This window comes from Myotis yumanensis, unplaced genomic scaffold (genome assembly GCF_028538775.1).
Source record: "Myotis yumanensis isolate MYYU_CA2020_CCGP unplaced genomic scaffold, mMyoYum1.0.hap1 SCAF_6, whole genome shotgun sequence".
Taxonomy (NCBI): domain Eukaryota; kingdom Metazoa; phylum Chordata; class Mammalia; order Chiroptera; family Vespertilionidae; genus Myotis; species Myotis yumanensis.
In genome coordinates, this window is record NW_027223757.1 from 16,618,118 (window position 1) to 16,634,303 (window position 16,186).

The following is a 16,186-nucleotide window of genomic DNA, read 5'->3' on the forward strand; positions in this document are numbered from 1 at the left end:
CATTTGGGTGCTGTTCCCTCTGTGGTCCCATGACCAGCCCTGCAAGGTGATTTTAGATGTTAAAATCATAAAAGCACTCATCAAAGAACTGTGAGAGCGGGCCAGTTTCTCTGGACATCTCAAACCATGATCTTTTGATTCCAAAAAAATCAGTTCTATATTTTAGGAGCTTAATTTCCCCCTTGAAAATAATTTGCAAATAACACTTTACCTAAAGAAAAAAGAGGAAAAAAACACTTAATTTTTCATATAGAAACTATGAAGATGTAAACGTGAAGTCCACTTCTATACGAGCTGAGTGCAGAATTGGGCAATTATTCCAGTTTGCAAGACAGCACAACGACCATTTGTAACTGAAATTCCAAAGCCAACACTGTTAATTGCTTTGCACAAACAGCGTCAGCAACCCCAAGGAGGCCACTATCTGGTGTGTCTCCTGTGTGGCCTCTGACACCCCAGTATTATCAGACCAGCCGCAGGCTGCGCTTTGAGGGTTTTTTCTGCGAGTAAGGGTGAACCCCGCGGCCAAACCCTCCTAGTCATCTTGCAGTGCTGGTCAGGGGACCACAGAGGGAGCAGCAAGTGGGGATGCGAGGCCCCCAGGTACTGCCCAGCCGCTGATGCAAACCTTCCCGGCCCGGGCTCTCTCCCAGCTCTCTCGGGTCGCTGCCAAGAATCGGCCTGGAGGGTCCAATCCTGTAATGATTGCAACTTGGCTGCATCCGGGATGCTGTACCGGGGACGCGAGCAGGAGGGGGAGGAGATGGTGGGCCCCTTTGCAAAACGCAACGCCGCAAAGGACTGAAGGCTGAACGGACTGGTTCCCGAGCTGGAAGGAAACCCTAGGCTTTGGAGCTTGGGGGGGCCTCTCACTGCAGCTCCGCTCTCAAAGCCTGGCGGCCACGGCAGCCCCGCTGGAGGGGACGAAGCCCGGGGCGAGGTAAGAAGATCCTCCAGGGCTCTGCAGCTCAGCGTCCGGCCACGGGGCGGCGACGAGCTCGCTCTCGAGAGGCGTCACCAGGGGCCGAGGCCCGCGGAGGCCGCGCGCGCAGCTCGGCGAGGCGGAGCCGCGGGGCCCGAGCCGGGGCCGTGCGCGGGCAGCGGGGGGCGGGGGGACCCAGGCTCCCAGCTCGGAGGTCGCCGGGCGAGGAGGATGCCGCAGCTGCAGCCCGGGCCGCCGAGCTCGGTCGCGGAGCTCCCGGGCCCCCGCCGCGGCGGAGGGGCGCCGAGCGTGGCGCGGGCCGGGCGGAGCTAGAGGCGGGCGTCTCCCGCGTCGTGCCGCCCGCAGCTCCCCGCCCCCCGCCAGGCCCGCGAGCCCGTGGCGGCGGATGCCCTGACCGCGGGCTCAGCTGCAGGGTGGGCCGGGCGCCGCTGCGCGTGGGAAGAGGCCCGCGTTGTCCCGGGCACGGCCGCGTCCACCGCTCCCGACGCCGGTCCCCGGGGTCGTGCGCCTCGGCGCTCCGCCCTCCCGGCCCGGCTCCTCCTCGGCGCACGTCCCCCCCCCCCCCCCCCCCACGACCCCTCCTCCCAGCCGCCCCGGAGGATGCGCTCCCCCGCGCCGAGCAGCGGAGGCCACGGTTCCCAGAAATGCGTGCGCCCGATCGCCTGCTCCCGGACCCGCTGTGCCGGCGCCCCCGCCCTGTAGGTAGGTGCGCCCGATCCCCTGCCCCTTCTCCGGGACCGAGGAGTCCTCGCCGCCTTCCGCTGCTGATGCTGCTGCTGGGGAGGTGGGGGCGGGGGCCGGGCCCGGGACCCGCCAAACTTGCCTCCCGCCCGGGTCGGGGGGGCGCTCCGAGGTGAGCGGATGACCCTGGCGCAGCCCCTGGGTCACTCGACAGCCTCCGCGGGAGCCCGGGTGGCCGAGCGGTGGCGGAGCGGAGCTCGCCCCTTCCCCGCCCACCCCTCGGCCCGGCGCCCCGCGGGCGGGGGTGGGGAAGGCACCTTGGCGCGCGGCTCATTTTGGGGGGAAGACCGTTGGATTTTCAGCAGCGCAGGGAAACATATGTCATCGTCTTTTTTTCGGCTGCGTGAGCAGATGCGGTTTTTCTGTTTCAGCCGAACGTGGAGACATGGAAAGCGTTGTTCTTGGCACCTAGAAGTCGCCGTGGATTTTTGTGCATTTCAGAGCTGGCTGGCTGGTCTATAAAACAGGTGGCTCAACCCCTCACAGCCCACATTTGAGGGCTCGCTAGACAAGGTGCTTCTCGAAGTCAGATTTATTCCGGGGATGCACGAGGCTGGGGTTTCCCCGTGCGGGAGCCTCCTGCTCGGGTGGAGGGATGTGTGTCAAGTGGCAAGTTTGTTACAGGTGTCGGGGCGCTTGCACCGAGTCTCCAGCAGAAGGCAGCCTTGGGAGCAGCCTGGCTTCCAACGAGGTGTTACGGTTTGTATTTCTGAGGAACTGGTGATGCATTCTAGCAGGTTATTATTGTTTTATTTTAAACAGTAAGGTTTACAGTTTTGGAAAGTGAAACATTGTAAGGTCCAGTTGGACATGGACGTATGGAGGTTTAGAGCTTTGTAAGACGAACCGGTGTAAACTCCAGGAGGACTAAGCCTTGTTCAATCCCGTAATCCCTTGCCTCTAATGCTTACGGTGCGCTTATTAGTTATTTGTAAGAACTGTTTCAAGCTTCATCTAAAGACAATTTAGTGTCAAACTGTACTAGTATTTGTCTGTCCTGTGGCCGTTGAAGTTTAACTGGATTTGTAAAACTCCTTCTTTGTGTGAATAGTCAAATTCGGTTAGCATCTACGTTTGAATTTTGCCATGTTTAAGACCATATGGGTAATTCTCCCCGACTCTTAATATAAGCTCATTTCATGTCTCAGCTTGCAAATTTTCCAGTCCCGCTGGTAATCACACTTATTTCAGTTAAACTCTGACACGCGATTTTTAAAAGTACGATTCATGTTTAAAAGAAAATTCGAAGTTACTCCAGAGGTAATAGTGGGTTTGGTTAATAAGTGACATATTAACTCGCTTCAAAGTTGAGTTGTTATGGTTGATCTAATTATAATGTATTTTGTTACAGGGAAAGGTAAAAAACAAAGCATGTAGAATTGTCTAGGATTCTTAAATGATTCAAAATATATTTTATAGTTACATATTTTTAACTATATGGGTTTTCCTCCGTATATAAAGATATCAGTATATAAGAATATAAGTTTGACAACCAGGGTGGTTGTGAAATCAGGGGCTTGGAAGAGTCAGTGCCTTTCTGCTTTTAAATTTAATGTTTTCTTGAAAGAAATCAAGGATAACTGCATCACATTTCATTTATTTTTTTGCACTATGATATTTCCTGTTCTTATTTTTTATTTTTTGATATGTAAGTTTTCTGAGTCAGTATCAACCTCTTTTCAATCGCTTTGTTTAACAAAATTATATGGGTGTGGTTCAGGCATTTGCTTGCTTTCTCCTTGCCTCCCTTTTTTGTCATTTTAATACCTCTTCACCATCCTTACTACATATTACCCAAAAGACTTATTTTCACAAAACAACAGTAAGCTGTAGTTTATTCTTACTGCTTCTCTAGTCTACTTGGATTCTTTCTAGATGGGAAGGAAATAATACTTTTAAGCAAAAGCTGCTAAGATTGGAGGAACCTACAGTAGGAGGGCACTTATGAAAAATATGATTCCTTGAAATAAAGCAAAAATTTCCCTCAAGAAATACAGATAATTACATTGTACACATCTTAAATTTGTAATCGAGGATAATGAGCAGTTAATTTACATTGTTCTTCCTTGCACACTTTAAACTTCTCAAAAGAGCCCTCCCATATGGTTTCAGTAAACTCTTTTTACTTTGTTGTAGATAATAAATACTTATTTGTTCATTTGACAAATAGAAGTTGAACCTTTAAGCTGCTGGTACACTTGGCCTTGAGATAAATGAAGTATGAGCCGGTTCCTAATCTCAGAATGGAAGAGGCATTTTTCTGTGTGTATCCTGCCTGTAAATGTGCCATGCCTCTGTGATTCCATGGCTCACGACCTGTCTGGTGTGCCCCCAGAATCCCTCTCCAAATGCACCACTGGAATGCAATTCTAAGACCTGGATTTACTCTGTCTTATTTTTCTGTATCTTAAGTTTTTATTGCAGAAACCTCTATCTCTTCCTTGCTAAATGTTATTTACTGTCCTTTTTATCCTGGCATAATTTTTTTATTCCAGTCCATTTCACCCCAGCCCATATATTTGTTGTTGTTTACATCCAGTAGGATTCACTCAATTCACACATGTTGGAACCAAAATTGTTATGGTTGCAGAAAAAGTATAGAAAAGAAAAATTGTATAGCCTTGAATTTCAAATGTGGGGAACTGGTGATTAAAGAGTAATTGTTGTGCATTAATCTCCCCTCAACAGTGGTGTAGAATGCCTTTGTTTCTGCACATACCAGAGAATATGAGTTGTCTGCTCATAAATTTGATCAGAAGCTTAATTGAGAGAAATAATGTTTCTAGAGGGTTGGCTGAACAAAGGCCATGACATCCACCTTTTCTGGGTATTAGACTAGGAGTCTAGCCTGATCTTCAGAAACGACATACTTTGGTTACCTTGTTTTGCATCCTTTGCAGCCCTCCACCCCCACTCTTGTGTTCACACTGAGGGATTCTATTAATAAAGACAGTTATAAGAAACCTACTGTTATGTTAGGAGATGAGGTTATTAAATCATGGTCCCTTCTACAGCTCCTGTTTGAAGACCAATGCATGAAATTCCATTCAGTTCTAAATGGAAAGCTTTATTTTCACTGAACAATTAGTATGTCTATTTTTCATCATGCAGAACTAGAATCATTTCCCTTTCTCATTTGACAATGAGGAAACACTGAGTCAAATTTGCAACTCAGTTTTAATAACCCTTTAAAAACCTGTGACCTTAATATTGATATTCTAACTTTCCCTTTGATCTTGAGCTTCTGTTCTACCTTGTTTTTGTTGATTCTGATTTTTATCTAATTATATTTTTCTATTCTTTAGCTGGTTCACATCCTTTGTGGGACAAGACAAAATATAAAACCAAATAAATGAAAATATTTGCTAAATTGATCTCTGGACACAGTATGTTTTTGATTAACAATTTAATCAGTTCCATTAAATATGCTTTGAACAAATATTGCAAGTTTAGTATGAATGAGCTTATATAGCCAAATGGGAAACAATGTTATATAGTTTTGCAAAACTAAATTTTAGCACTTATTTTTTAACTTAAGTTTATGTCCATTTATCACCAATTTAAAATTGGTAGAAGCATTCGATTTAAGTCAAGGGCACGTACCTGGGTTGCAGGTTCATCCCTGGCCCAGTTGGGGCATGTGTGGGAGGCTGCCAGCGATGTGTGTCTCGGTGTTTCTTCCTCTCTCTCTCCCCCCCACCCCTCCTCCTCCCTCCCTCCCACTCTCTCTAAAAATCAATGGAAAAAATGTCCTCAAGTGAGGATTCATGCAAAAAAGAAAGAAATAGAAACTATGAAATGTTGACCCTGATAGATGATATGACCCACCTGGGGAGAGTGGTCCTCAGTATGTGAATGAGGTATTTTTAATTCCAAGTCCAGTAACCAGATGATGTCCACGGTGCTCAGCTTTATCGCAGAGGGCCTGTCATGAGGTAATTTGCTGTTGACTGATTAACAGAGGATTCACAGAGTAAGAATTGAATAGTGTTTGTTCAGCACAGTTCCCGTGGAATCCTGGTGGATGACTCTGATCACTAACCTGCTATGTTGTGTAGAATAGGAAAAACGTGAGATGACGCCATAGGTGTGAGAAACCTCAAGATCTTTCATTTTCTTTCTATAATCACTGGGTGAGTACAGCCCCTGCTGTACGGTATAAAGCACAGTTTCAGGCTATTCGTCTGTTGGGACAGCCTGCTCAGTCCTTATGGTTCCAGGTGCTTAGAGCTTAGAGCTGAGCCCTCAGCGGAGGTCCTGGTGGTTACCCCAAGGTCCTGCCCGCCTATAGGGTCCCACTGAAACAGCTCCTTAGCAGCCCTCTGTTACCTTGAATCACAGCACCTTCCAAAGTAGTTCCAATTTAACATGCCTTAACGCTTTAAAAAGCGTTGGAGGAAGAATTTAGTCCAGTTAGGCTGCTATAGCAAAATACCATAGACTGAGTTGCTTTTACGCAGCACAAATTTATTGCTGACAGTTCTGGAGTCTGGAAGTCCAAGATCAGGGTGCCAGCATGGTCGAGTGTGGTGAGGGCCCTCTTCCGGGTTGCAGATGGCTAACTTCTTTTCCTTTGTGGTCTCTTGGGGCCTCTTTTATGAGGGCTGTAATCGCATTCATGAAGGGACTCCCTTCATGACCGAATCACCTCCCAAGACCCCACCTTATGGCATCACCTTGAGCATTAGGTTTTCAAAATATGAATGGGAGAGGGAGGTGCGCAAACATTCAGTCTATGCCAGGAATAGAGAATTCACAAAATGGGAACTACAAATTGCCAAGGCATGAAAAAAAAAAAGCCAACTTGATTGCATCAGGGAAATACAAATTATAATTCGATTTTAAAAGTTCATAACAATGCTGGCAAGGTTTAGGTTGGGTCACATTCCCTTTCAGTGGATGGTGAGGGTATGTTGGTAAACTATGGATGAAGAGCAGTTTAGCTCATGGAATCCCTTGGCACCAGCGATTCTTTTCTAAGCGTACATCCTAAGGAAATCAGAGATGCGGTTGAATTTCAGTGATGCGCACCTTTTCTATGGGAGGCAAGTGGTATGGTAGACAATGTTAAGAGCTGGGACTCTGAGCCAGTTGCCTGGATTGGAGTCCTGTTGCACCATTTACCAGCTTTGTGAACTTAGGCAAGTGAATTTCTCCTTGATTTTCTTGGCTGTAAAATAAAGATAATAGTACCCGTCTCCCACAAGGTATTGAGAATCAGGTAAGTAAATATCCGTAAAGAACTTGGAACCCTGTGTGCCACAGAGTAAGCAACTGTATACGTATTAGTTATCATCAAGGGTGATATTGTGAACCTTTGAGACAAGTCCAACAATGGAGACTTTTTTTTAAATGATAGTATACCCAACTGTATGTACAAAAAGATCCTGATTTGATTTTAAATTGCACCTGCAGAGAAGAAAGATAGGAAAGTCACAGACTGTTAAAGCCCCGCCCCCCCATGGAATCATAGGAATGATGGGATCATTTTCATTTTTCACATTTTTATTTGTTATCCATATGTATTGCAGTGATACTTGTTAGAAATTATTAAGACGATAGGATTCTTGCATTCTGTGCTTTTCTTTACCAAATGCATATTCATTTTTACATATTTTACTTTCTCTTCCTCCTTTCAAAGCTACTCATATTTCACTTCCCCATCGTCTTCACCCACATGCCATCTGCTTGGTATTTTCTTGTGTTTAGCTCCATTGCTTTGTGTATAGATCAGCTCCAGGCTAGTTCAAGAATAAGTAGACCAAGAGGAATGATTCATGAGATTTTATGGGTGGTGGCTTCCTCTTGGAAGTTTAAGCCAGAGAATGCTGCTTAGGTCATCATGGAATTGTGTCCTCTTCACATTTCAGGCACTCAGCCTGGCCCCCTGCTCTCCCCCTGCACTCCAGCACTCCAGGAGGGCAGCGTCCTCAGCACCCTTCCGTACTCTTCTGGTGGAGTGCAGACACTTGCCAGGCCTCTTAGTTGAATCAGGCACACTGTTAATCCTTAGTCTGTTGGTCAAAACAAGCCACATGGTCATGTGGGGGAAGATATACACTCTTCATACTAGTGCAAAGCACCACAAAGTGGCATAGCCATTGTATTATTCTCTTTCAGGGAAGGAATTCACAATTGAGACGAGCAATCCAGCCTAGCAAAGGGCCATTTCTCTTTTGAATTCTATAAGAACTTTTAAAAAAATATATATTTTTATTGATTTCAGAGAAGAAGGAAGAGGGAAAGAGAGGTAGAAACATCAATGATGCGAGAGAATCATCCGCTGCTTCCTACACGCCCCCCCCACTGGGGATTGAGCCCGCAACCCAGGCGCATGTGCCCTGACCGCATGTGCCCTGACCGGGAATCGAATTGTGACCTCCTGGTCCATAGGTCAACGCTCAACCACTGAGCCATGCCGACCGGCTACAATAACTTTTATATCAATCAACTTAATAAACCTTTAAAAGAAAGGCACTTAAACCATGGACTGGTTTCTTAACCCAGTCTCTGGGAAAATTCTAGTTGAAACTCATATGCATAATTTGTCTTCAAGAAGAGGTCATAGTATTTCACAGTGCTGACTTCATTTCCTGCTGGGCAGGGCTCCTTGCCCCTAGACATTTCATTATGCTTTGTCCTGAACCCACATTTTTGTATTTACCACATTTTAGACTATGCCTGTACTAACTGTTACAGAAAAACCGGAGAAGAACCAAGCAACGCTCTGATAGTTTGGAGTTACACTTTATTCACCGCGGTGGGCTCAGGGAAATGAATCCAAATTCTAAGCAAAGCTACAAGCAGAACTTCCTTTTTTATGGAAGAGCCAGCCCTTTGTGTGCTTGCTGGCGGCCTTGAAAACTACACAGTTCTATCCAATTAAAAAATGCGCCTGGCATGGCATTGGGCATATCTAGTCTCTGGCCTACAAGGTCAGACAGCTAAGTTTATCTTCTTCATTATTCAAGCAGGCTAGAAAGCAAAGTTATTTTTTCAGAATAAGAGGCCGTCTAAAGAATAGCAGAGAATTCCAAACAGTAGTTTTACAGAATAGGGGTTTGCCTTCACATAACCAAAGCACTGCTTGCCTCTCTCTGCCTCGTCTTTGCCTGACACATGAGGCGAAACCAGATAGAATTGCTGTCCTCTTGAGCATGCTCTGGGAGAACATTTGCATTAAGGATAAAACTGTTTCTGGTGAACAGATGATTGTTGGTTGTGTAGCACAATTGAAATGTAATCACGAGTGGTTGCTGTGGGTGTCATCCCACTTCAAACACCTTTCCTAACAACACTGGCCTACGTGACCATGGCCCCTTTCTTTCCCTTAGTACCTCTTTGTGCTTAACACATTTTATTTGGCATTAATTTTTATTATACCTTTTTTCCTGGTTGCTTTATTGATGTAAACTTTATCTCCCTTGTTAATAATGGAAGTTTCCTTGGAGAATATTGAGTTTAGGAATTACATCCTAAAGGAAAACTGGCCAGAACTTTTGAATGGTGGGTAGTTGAAGTGAAAACTATGCAGTAACATGGCCTAACGTTAGAGGCTGTTATCAGTGGTTCTGATTCTGGTATAAGACAAAACTGACCATTCTGGCTTTAACTCATGGCTCTTTGACCTTGAACAAGTTCTTTACCCTTTCTAGATTGCACATTTTTTTATCTGAAAAGGTTCAAAATATTGAGACCTTCATACAGTCATAAAGATTATTCTGTGTGGAACAGCACTGACCCCAAAATGTGGTGCATATGGTTCATGTTCAATAAATGTTTAACTGTTGCTGTTTGTTGTCATCATTATAGTCACTAGAACTGCCTAGCTTGAGTTAGTTCACTATATGATTTTAATGTTTAGGGCAGATTTGAGTCTAATGCGACAGGTGTTGTTGAAGGTAGGAATCATAAACACTTGAACATTTGGGTTGATTGGAATCTCAGTGGCTAGAATTCTCTGTTCCATGGACACATTTAATCGCTATTACAGCCCTTTTACAGATAAAGAAATTTTACAGAATTTCCTTACCTGTAAAAGGGCTGGAGAAATGGAGTAACTTGCCCGTGGCTACATCTCTTGGAAATACTAGTCTGCAGTGCAACCAAGCCTGCCCTGCTGTACAGGTGCCGTGCTGCCTTACCAACATGGGTCAAAGGGGTCAGTCAGTGAGGCACAGAGCATATCGAAAACAGGCAACTTCTCACGTGCAATGTGTATAAAACATCAGCTTCAAAGGAAATAAAATATTTCCAATTAAAAAAATCATTTAAAATATGAGTTTCCCCATAGAACTGAACTTTCTTCTGGAATAGTTGTTCTCGTTGAGGGCATTAGCTCCCACCAAGGTGCAGTTGGGTTGGCATGATTATTGGGGGAGCACTACTGGCAATGAGATGGGGGAAGCAGAGTTGCCAAGTGCCCTGCAATGAAGGGGATAGTCTTAGACAAAGGAGAACTGTCCCTGTATTTGGAATTTCCTATCTTCTATAGGACTTACGTGAATATTTAGTGGGACATTTTAAAGAAAAAGAAGATTACATCTAAATTGCCATGCATAGAAATATCACTCTGGTTACTATAGCTCTAGTTTTTATTCTAATGTTCCATGCACCCCGCCCCCCACTACCCATCCTCTCCTTCTTCCTTCTGCTCTTTCATTTTCCTGTACTTTTCTATATAGTGAAATAGTTCCTGATCTCATGTCTCCTACAGCTAAACTTGTCCTATGTAAGTAAGCGTAGGCATCCAAGTGTTTCATTATGTCTTCTAATGAACTTGTGCTTGAAAGTTTACTAATTGAAACACCTGTTATAAATTACGAATTGAAATGCCTGTTATAAATTACTTTTCTTTTTGGCATTACGTAGATTTTTTTTTTTTTAAATTTGAGAATGTACATTTTGAAATACCTGTTACCAGTTGCTTTTCTTTGGGCATTATATTGATTTCATAAAATGAAGTGTATACGTAGGTTATATGAACTTCATTTCAATATTATAAAAGGAGTATTTGGAAAATATTTACGTATTTATTTAGATGAGGGGTGTTGATTTTGATAAGGTTGCGAAGTGCTGGTCTACAGCAATCTCATGACGTGGTCGTTCTGCTTGTGCTCAATAACTAAAGATGAGTCAGAAGCCACTCTTTCTGGAGGCAGCTGTCTGCATCTGTCTGTAAGACAGTTCTTCCTTACTTGAGCCAAGTCCCCTCTCCCTCCATAGCTAATGCCTGGTTCTAGGTATAGTCCTTGAAAGTCTATTGTATAAGCCTAAATCCTCTACCAGATAAGACCCTTAAAATATTTGAAAATAGCTGTCGTTTCATCCCAATTTTTTTCCAGGGTAAACCAGACCAGCACTTTGACCAATATACAGTATATAGTATATAAGTATTTTGTTTATTGATGTTTTGGGTTTTTTTTTTTTTAGAGAAGGAGGGCTGGGGGAGAGAGAGAGAGAGAGAGAGAGAGAGAGAGAATGAGAGAGAAACATTGATGTGAGAGAGAAACACACCAATTCATTGCTTCCTGTACACACCCTACCAGGGATCAAACCTGCAACCTAGGTATGTGCCCTGATTGGAAATTGAACCTGCAACCTTTTTGGTGTGCCAGGTGATGCTCCAACTAACTGACCCACCTGGCCAGGGCCTGCCTTTGTTATTTTTTAAAAAATATATTTTATTGATTTTTTACAGAGAGGAAGAGAGAGGGTTAGAGAGCTAGAAATATCGGTCAGCTGCCTCCTGCACACACCCCACTGGGGATGTGCCCGCAACCAAGGTACATGCCCTTGACAGGAATCGAACCTGGGACCCTTCAGTCCACAGACTGACACTCTATCTACTGAGCCAAACCGGCCACGGCTGCCTTTGTTATTTTAAATGACAGCGTGGCTTTGAGAAAGACTGAACACCCATTCTATTTCTTTATGTGTATTTTCTAAAAGGGAATGTCTGCATAGAAAGAAACATTTTTGGTCTGTTCCTTAAATGGCCAAACTTAGTGTGACCAAGCCTCAAAGTATGTGCTTGTCATTTTTTCATTTGTATAATAAGAAACATGTTTTGGGGAAAACAGTTGATGGACATCATGAGTAGACACTGTTTTTCCCCCCAGTCTGGACTGGTTATACCTGAATGTGTGAGATGTGAAGCCTGAGGCCACCTGGATGGTGCAGGTCACACTGGTTGGGTGGAGTTAGGAAGTCCCCAATAGCTCTGTGCTTCAGTTCCTTCTGCGTAGCAGCACCTGGTCTCAAACAGGGAGCACTTTGCTGGCAATCCAGACCTACTTTGTCTTCAAGACGCTCTTATGCGGTAAGGATGGTGGATGTGCCATTTTTATTTGAATAATGAACTAGATGTCGGTTTAAATGGACTATCCTGATTTAAGATCACAAAAGTAAATATTTAGATAGAAGTGCTTCCTCATAAAATTCTTTTTGGTCTGTAATACACCGTAAATGCAAGATACTCTTGTAATTAATTCAGTGCTTGGATGAATCGAGAGTTTATTGATGTGAGGAAAAGTCAACAGTAGGTGGAAGAGGGGCTTTTAAGAAGCCCATTATAACCACTTGTAATGGAAAATGTAGTTCGCATTAGAGATTGATTTAAGGATCTTTGGTTCTTCACTGAAGCATGAAGGCTGCCGTGTGGTGCTCTGTGCAAATGATGTTGATAGCATCCTTCGCTGATCTCTTTCTGGTTAATCTGTCGGTGTCTGGAGTTGAAAGGGCTGCATCTGTCTTGTTTAAGGAATATAAAAATTCCCCAAAATTGAAAAGAAATCAACGATTAGCATATTTTAAATTTATCGAATAGAATATATTAGAGAGAAGAAAAAAAAAAAGCTTTGCCAGTTCTAGAGAGATACAGCAGCACCAGATGTCAGTTCTTGGATCATTTAATCATTTTTCTCTTGTGCATATTTTTGTCAATATTTTTCCACTGGAACTAAATATGCGTTTCTGGCTCGGCTTGCAATATAAAAATTTTCCAATTAGATTGTTATGACTTCATTTTTATTCATGAGGGGAAATCTAATAAAGAGAAATCATCGCATATGGCGGTGTGCAGGCGAGGAACTTTAAAATAAACCACCTGGCATTCTAATGCTTTCTGGAGTCCAAGAGAGGCTGGCTTGAGTTTCCATCCCCCGTCCCCAAGTAGTTCTGAATTTGGGAGGAATCCTTGGATTTCTATCAGTTTGCCACATTAGTGATACAAATCAGTTTGCCATATAATTGAGCTTACCCCAAGTCTAGTTTAGTTACTTGCGTGGCTTTTACGTGGGTTTTCTTCTTCGTTCTATGTTACCTATTTAGTATAAAGTATAAAGAAAATATGAAACATGGTGGTTTTTGACTTGAAGGAACTTTCGGTTTGTTGGCAGCTGGGGAAGAGGCTAAGGGAGGTGGCCTTGTCCGTTGTCACCCAGTGTAATTCAGTGCCTCCCAGTAAGAGGGGCATGTGAAATAAGCTTAACGAAGAGAGAGAAGGGCACACAAGTGGTCAGGGAAGGCTTCAGAGCAGAAGCGGGCCTTGTGCTAGATCTAGTCAGAAGGAAGACTATAGCAGAGTTGCTTCAGAGTTGGGGAAAGAGTAAAAGATGAAGGTTGCGAGCTGGGTAATTCATGTAGGCCTGGCCTTTCTCCATCAATGCGGTCCTGTCAGAGGTCTCAGTGGCCCACTCCCGAAGTGCCAGCTGCATTTGTCATAACCTGCAGAATTTATGCTGAGAGAGTGGACGCTGCTGGTTCCAGATTTCTTTTCTGCTGGTTCCAGATTTCTTTTCTAGCTCTATCCACACGCTTTCTGGCTCCGCGGTTATTGACTGGCATTGAAGTGTACACCAAACTGGATTTGTGCCAATTCTACTGCTGCTGTTGAACTAAGGAAACTAGTACCTCTCAGCCTCATTTTAATGGATACCGAACTCATAATGTGGTTGTAAGGATTAAAAGAGATAACGTAGATAATATGTTAAAATAAATGACTTACAGTAAGCAGGCATCATGATTTGTTTGCTTTTCCTACCTGGTAGCCCCCCTGTTGTCCTTGCCTGAATGTGTCTTGCCCTGTTCACATCCTTACCTGTGCTCAGGTGTGTTCCCTTTTTCTGGAATGCTCTCTCTTTTTCCTCTTTGCCTATTGAAATCGTCACTGCCCTGAAAGATTTACTTTAACATCTCAATCAAAATTGAACTTTGGGTTCTTTGGATTCCAGTAGTAGTCTTTGGGACAGCTCCAAGTTACTAACCCTACTACATTTTAGTTATTTGCATAACTCTTATTTTCCCTACAGGTTGGTCAACTTGAGGGTGGGGCCCATGTCAGGGACGAGGAGATAAAACAGTACGAGTTCAGGCGGTGTCCCCAGACTGTGTTTCCATACAGGGACTTGTGCGTAGTTGTCATGGTTTCAGGGTGTTCTCATCACCATCCTGGCCCCCCTCCTTAACCACAACCATATGCTGGCAATTTCTAAATCTTTTTCTTTAGCCCTAACTGCATTCTTGTGCTTTAGATGTAATCACACATCTTGTGAATATCTCTAGCTGACTAGCCTATGGGCCCCTCCAAAACAACATGGCCCCAACCTTCTTTCATCTGTTTATACTCCCCTGTTTGACCCCTTCATGTAAATTGTATCATATCTGTGATATCACAGTCTACGCAGACCCTGAAGCAACAACTCGGACATTCTTCCTTTCTTCCTTTCCCATGTTGCCTACATTGAATGAGTCATCAAATCTCAACTAATCTGCCTCCTAAATATTTTTTGGATTCATTCCTCCTCTTTCTGTGTTAAATATTGCTACCTAAATGTGGGCCTTCTCTCTGAAGTAGTTTTACTGTAATTTCTTTCTAATAGATCTGCTTCACCCTATGCTTCATTCTTTTTTTTTTTAAAAAAAATTGATTTTGAGAGAGAGAAGAAAGGAGAGGGAGGGAAGGATAGAGGAAGGGAAAAGAGAGAGAGGGAGAGAGAGAGAGACATCCATATGTGAGTGAAACATCCATATGTTTATTGATTGGCTGCCTCCTGCACATGCCCCAATTGGGGATCAAACCTACAACCTGGGCATGTGCCCTGACTGGGAGTTGAACCGGTGATCTTTTGGTGCATGGGACAGTGCTCAACCAGCTGAGCCACACCGTCCAGGGCTATGTTGTATCCTTTTAAGTCCATTTTCTACAATCTGCATATATTACTCCCTCATGTAAAACCCTATGGTGGCTTCCTTTCATACACATCAGAGATATTTAATCTTGTGAACCATCTCTGGTCAGTTTGGTGATGTCTTCTGCAAGGGCTGCCATTGGGTTCGGTGTGACTGCGTGGTGTAGTGAAGGGGGTGGGCAGCACATAATGCATAGCTAGGATGAAGCTCAAGCTTTTTAGTGTGACACAAAGGGTCTTCCATGACCTAATGTTGGCCATGTCTTCATCCTCAGCTCCCACCGTTGCTCTGCTGCACATTTACTAGTAATCCTAGCATAGGAGGGAAATACTGTCTTCTTGCTTTTGTTCAAGCTGGACCTGCTTCCCTGCACCCTTTAACTAGGAAACCCCTGCTCATCCTTCAGATCTTGGTGTGTGTGAGGAGTGCATAAGGCTGAGTGTTCTTCCTCTAGGCTCCAGTGGCACCTGTGCCTTCTCCATAAGCAGCCCATTGACTGGGAATCCTAAGTGTTTCCCTTGCAAGACAGTACCTTCCATTAGGGCAAATATCATGTTATATTTATCTTTGGTCTCTGGTACGTATTCCAGCACCTTTCATGTAATATGTATTGTGCATTGTTTAGTGAGTTGAAATGAATTAGTAAATAATTTGATTGCTCCACACTCTTTGCTTTTACTTTGATACCCCTTTAGGGTGTAAAGACAGATGTCGGGAAGGTTGGTGCTCTGCAGGAAAGTCAGGTCCGTTAATCAGGTAGTAAGTAGACACTGGGAATTTCTGAGCAGGGCCGTGGGGATGAAAGTGGTATTTAAGGAAGACTGATCAGGAGACAACCTTGTATTATAGGTTTAAAGTGCTCCCAGGAAGCGTAGGTGCAGGGAGCAGGGGTGGAGAGGCAGAGGCAGAGGCAAGTGGGTGAAGCCATTGGGAACAGCTTCCAGAGGCTTCGCACTTTCATTTCCACGTGTGCTCCAGTGGGATGGTCTCGCTGGCCTGTTTCCGAAAACAAAATAGAACAGTGACGTGATTTTTATTTTTAAAGAAAGAACATTCTTGTAAAACACCTAGCTGATCCATTTTCGTATGTATGAGACATAGTCATTATTCATTACTTGAAAAGAGTGATTTTGAGTTTAAATATTTTTTAAAAATTAGCTTCTGATAGCTAGCCTAAGCTCTTCCAAAGCCTGTGGTTTTCATTTCAGTGCATTTTGAAATCATTGTTAATTAGGAGGAGAACACTTCAGTTTCTTTTTCTAGCCACCTTTTATTTTTTAGTTTTGTTTAAATTAGTCCCCCATGGGCGTT

At 44.0% G+C, this 16,186-nt stretch overlaps 1 protein-coding gene across 7 annotated transcripts in view; it reads left to right on the top strand.

The window, feature by feature from the left end:
* Nucleotides 1–700: 700 nt before the first annotated feature.
* The window catches only part of NCOA7 (nuclear receptor coactivator 7), a 120,478-nt gene continuing 104,992 nt past the window's right edge, over nt 701–16,186 (top strand). Inside the window, exons 1-2 of one of the 7 annotated variants that reach the window (XM_070417631.1) lie at nt 1,139–1,645; nt 2,056–2,197. The gene's annotated coding sequence lies outside the window, so the exon portion shown is untranslated. Of the gene's footprint in view, nt 941–1,138; nt 1,646–2,055; nt 2,198–11,924; nt 12,006–16,186 lie in introns of those variants that run through there. The other 6 variants (XM_070417632.1, XM_070417633.1, XM_070417636.1 and 3 more) reach the window with 6 other exon arrangements.